Raw genomic sequence first — 5408 nt, 5'->3', positions numbered from 1 at the left:
CTTACCTAGAGAGCATGAAGCCTGAAGTTCGATTCCTCAGTACTACATAAACAGAAAAAGCCAAAACTGGCACTGTGGCTTAAGTGATATAATGTAGCCTTGAGGAAAAGCAACTCAGGAACATGCCCATACCCTTAGTTCAAGCCCAAGACTAGCAAAAAAAAAATGTGAGCTTGGTGAGACATACTCTTCTGGGACTCAGAGGAGGGCCAAGGATATAGGTAAGAGGGAGATGGCAGGTGCTGGTGGCTCACCCCTATACTCTTAGCTACTCTGGAGGCTGAAATCTGAGGATCATAATTGCAAGACAGTGCAGGCAAGAAAGTCTATATGATACTCTTTTCTCCAATTAAACACCCAAAAAGCCAGAAGTAGAGCTGTGTTCCAAGTAGTAGAGTGCTAGCCTTGAGCATAAAAACTCAGGCATAGCATCCAGGCCATGAATTTAAACCCCAGGACTGGCACACAAACACACACACACACACACACACACACACACACACACACACACACACACACACACACAAACACAAACACACACACACACACACACACACACACACACACACACGCACCAATATAGAGCATTTGCCAGTCATCCTACCAAGTTCCATCTTTAGGAACTCAATATTTTTTTTAAAAAGAGGGAAAATGGAAGGAAGGACTTGCTCCAGGAGGTGATTTAACCAGTGCCAAAATTCCACAAGATTTCTATGATGTGGAACAGGACAGATAGCCTCAGGCAGAACATACACAGTATGGGCAAAGGTCCAGAGGTGTGGTATAGAGCAGGTGGTGTGGGGGGAATGAAGGTTCTGTGTCTTCAGACAAGTCTGGCTGAACACTCAAGACTGGGTCAAGGTTTGTACTTGAGTCACAGGTAAGGCAGACGGTAGAGTCCAGAATGGGGCCCAGGGGAAGATTAGCTTGACTTTTCACCATGGACCCCAGCCATTTCCTCTGGCTGAAAGCCTATTTTTCACAGCTCCTGACCCTAAGGCCTCCTTTGCATGGAGGAGTCAGGGCAAATGCAGGGAAGAACCCTTGCTTAAGAAAAGCTTCTACCCAATGCCACCAGTGGCTCAACCCCTGTAAATCCTAGCTACTCACGAGACTGAAATCAGAGATCGTGGGTCAAAGCCAGCTCAGGGGAAGAAAGTTATTGAGACTCTTCTTCCCAATGAACTACCAAAAGCCAGAAATGGATCTGTGGCTCAAGTTGTAGAGTACCAGCCTTGAGGGAAAATGTTGAGACCTGAGCGCAGACCCTGAGTTTAAGCCCCAGTACAGGCACAGAAAAAATAAAGAAGATTTCAGAAGCTCCAAGTCCACCGTGGAGAAAGGCCATTATCAGCTGGGCGAAGGTGGCTCATGCCTGTCATCCTAGCTACTCAAGGCTGAGACCTGAGGATCAATCAAGATTCAAAGCTAGCCAATGAATCACCAAAAAGCTGGGAAGTTGAGCTACGATAGTTCAAGTGGTACAGCACGAACCTAGTGCAAACAAGCTAAAGCATAACATCTAGGCTCTGAGTTCTTGTCCGGTAAGCACACACACACACACACACACACACACACACACACACACACACACACACACACACTAACATCATTAGCAGGTGCCAGCAATCCTAGCTACTCAAGAGGCTGAGCTCTTAGGATGGAAGCTTGAAGCCAGCCCAGGCAGGAAAGACCATGAGACACTTATCTCCACTCAATTTCTAAAAAAGATGAAAGTTGAGCTGTGGATCAAGTGGTAGAATGTTAGCTTTGAGCAAAGGAAGCTCAGGGACAGTGCCTAGGCCTTGAGTTACAGCTCAAAGATTTTTTTAAGACACTCATTGCCAGCCCCGCAGGCCATAAATCCAGATTTTGGTCATCATAGGTCTCACCTCCACTTCTGCCAATTCCACAGTACTGCCACAAGTGGCCAGTGTGTGGCCAACACTGGGTTAAGAAGTGGACGTACACAAGGGGTGAGGGGCATGGCCAGGTCAAGACTAATACCCCAGAACATTGAGTTATTGGTCATACCAGTCTCTCATCCCCCAGCTCCCTGGTCCTGGAGTCTAAAGTCTGTGCCTCTGAATTCTGGGCATCCAGAATTGTCTAGAAGTCCCAGCTGGGGCCAGAAGATAGACTTTCCTGTGATAAAGTACATTTACATTTCCTAGACACCGACCAATATTTCCAAGCCACCTTGGTCTCACCTCCCATGTAGCCCTGGATCCTCCTTGCTCGGGTGGACTTCATTCAGCTGTCAAGCTTGAGTTGGCCAGACCCACCAGCAACCCCCCATTCCCCACTCCACTGCCAGCCTGTTGAGAGGGATGTCAGAGGCCCAGCTGAGGAAAAGGACAGGACATCGTGTGACTGAGGCCCTCCCTCTGAGGCATGGGAGACCCTATGCCAGCTGGCACTGCTGTACCAGAATCCGCTGGAGGCGGCCAAATATTTGGACAGCCAGACTTGTGCCCCAGAGAAAATATGGAACACAGGTCACTGGCAATTTAGGACTCATTGTAGACCCTGATAAGGAGCTAAAGGCAAGGTCGATGTGGAGGAAGGGCACCATCTGAAGTCAGAAAGAGGAGGACAGTCACCTAAGAAGGGGACAGAGAAGGATGAGGGAAAATTACACACACATACACACACACACACACACACACACACACACACACACACACACACTCACAGACATTCCAAGGCCTCAGCGGTTCCTGAGAACAGAACCACGAACTCCCTCCATTCGTATCATATCTGACCTGTGAGAAGATGGCACTATCGTACTCAGTCCAACTGTAGACACAACATTGAGCCTCAAACGTATCTGGAATGTTTCATAACCCAGCATGGAATTTCCTACCATACACAGTGCAATGTGGAAAACTCAGCCACCTCTTTGTTTATTGCTGGTCATGGGGTTTGAACTCAGGGTCAGGGCACTGACTTTCAGCTCTTTAGCTGAAGATGATCACTCTACCACTTGAGCCGCAGCGCCAGTTCCTGTTTTCAGGTGGCTCATTGGATATGAAGTATCACCAAGTTGGCCTTGAACCGTGGTCTTTACATCTCAGGTTTATGAGTAACTAGGATGACAGTTGTGAGCCACCAGCAGCGCCCTGCTTTAGCCACATTCATATACCCAGAGGAAACCCAATTTGTCAGGCCACGAACTTCTTGCAACCCTTGACTTCAAACTTTGACACTCAGCATCCAAATCCATCCTTTAATGGAGAGAATACAGGCACAACAATCCGATCTCTGCACCCATTCACCCACTCACTGCCTGCCAAAGGCCTCGTCCTCTTGAGTTCTTGGTAAGGCACCGCCCATCCTACTGTGGCTTCAAACTGGGGAAAACTTGGGGAGTTCTTAGAAATGTCTATACAGTGAGGCCAGCACCTGGTCTCTCAACCACAGCACCCACACACACACCTCCACATTTTTGCAGGCAAAGATGTTTTACTTTCTTTTTTTGGTTGTGGGGCTTGAACTCTGGGCCTGGGTGCTATCCCTGAGCTCTTCAGCTCAAGGCTTGAGCCACAGCACCCCTTCTGGTTTTGTGGTGGTTTGTTGGAGATAAGAGTCTCAGGGTCTTTCCTACCCAGGCTGGCTTTGAACTGTGATCCTGAGATCTCACCTCCTGAGTACCGAGGATGACAGTCCTGAGCTACTGGCACCCGGCCAAAGATACTTTTCCATGCTTGTCATCTTATCCCCTTAGGAGACTAAGATCTCAGAACTGCAGTTGGATGCCACCCTTGGCAACAAGTCCATGAGAACTCTTTATCTCCAATTAAACCCAAAAGAGCTAGAAGTAAAGCTCTGCTTCAAATGTTAGAGTCCTATCTTGGAGCATAAAAGACAAGACACCCCCTAATTTTAAGCATTTCCTAGCAAAGATCCACCCAAGAAAGGGAAGCAGGTGGGCACACGGGTGCTCAAAGCTCACACATAATAATCAAGACTCTCAGAACAGATCCCACCCTGCTATGATTCTGTAGATAATTTGTCCTACACCTTGGCAGTCTTAGATGGGACTGACCATGCACCAAATTAGGACGTTCAAGTACGATCTCATACTGAGGATCCCCTGAAATTATCAAAGACTCAGGAACTCTCAGAGTCCTGCCTCAACACTGGATAGTAAGGTGAGATATAGTTATCCAAACACACGATACGGAACCAAAGGTTTCTTAGTCAAAGGACTGAGACTGAGGGGCTCTAGCTTCCTCTCTCTTGCGAAGGTGAAAAGGGCTGATCTATCCCAGGAATGTTCCTGTGTTTGAGTATTATCAAAAGAGCAACCCTGCTCAGAGCCCAGTGCCTCTGGTTTTCCCACCAGTCTCTACCCAGCCCTGCCCCACCTTCAGCCTGCCCTCTCTGAATCCCAAATCTGCCATCTAGATTAAAGACTGAGCCAGCAAAGAGACCCCCTTCTGCCACTGAGAATGGCAGTCACGGGGCCCTAGCACCCTCTAGATGAAGTCTTGGAGCAACATGGTTCCCAACTCCCGCCCTCATTCCCAAGCTGTCCTGTGCCAGTGACATGCTTACCTCTGTCTCTCGTGGAGGAATGAACACCAGGGGTGTCATCTTCAAATTGAGCCCGATTGAGCACTCGAAAGTCCCAGCCCCCAAGGATGTACTGCACAGGTATCCTGCAGTGAATGACAGCCAAGTTGTCAACGGTGAAACCAAGGTGCTAGGACATTTAATAGCAGCGTGGCTGGATCAAAGGCTCTATCACTGGTACTCTAGGTTGTCAGGAGAGATCATGGCTAAAATGTCCTGACACACCTGACTTGGGATCATCCTCCCTCTTCATCTTCCTAATTATCACTTACCTCCCCCCTTCACACTCCCTCACCCCAATACATCCCTAGCCCTTGGACACTTTCTTCTTATCTGACCAGAAAATAAACTCATTGGGGCCAGGGATGATTGAAACCTGGTGACCCACCCTGATCCCTAGGGTCTACTGAGGCTGCTTTCCTCTGCAGTCGGTTGAGCACACAGCTCCTAGATGTCATGAACTTGCTGAGGGGCCAGTGGCTTTATCCTACATAATGACTTTAATCTCTGGAACTGTCCCCACAAAGATTGTGAATGGTTTGCTCCCTTGATCCAGGGACTCCAAACCAAGTGTTGCATGTTCTCCCTTCTTCCTTCCTTTCCTCTTTTTCTCCCTCTGTCTTTCCCTACTCTCTCTCTGTCTCTCTCTGTCTCTGTCTATGTCTCTCTCTTTCTCTCGCTGTCTCTGTCTTTCCTTTCTTTGTGTCAATCATGGGCCTTGAACTCAGAGTCTAGGTGCTATCCCTGAGCCTTTTTACTCAAGGCTAGCAGTCTATGGCTTGAGCCATATATCCACTTCTGGTATTTTGTTTTGGGTAGTTAATTGAAGA

The sequence above is a fragment of the Dipodomys spectabilis genome, unplaced genomic scaffold (assembly GCF_019054845.1).
Source record: "Dipodomys spectabilis isolate Male_0828 unplaced genomic scaffold, ASM1905484v1 ptg000152l, whole genome shotgun sequence".
NCBI classification, from domain to species: domain Eukaryota; kingdom Metazoa; phylum Chordata; class Mammalia; order Rodentia; family Heteromyidae; genus Dipodomys; species Dipodomys spectabilis.
The sequence above is the reverse complement of the archived record's forward strand: the minus strand, read 5'-3'. Positions refer to the sequence as shown.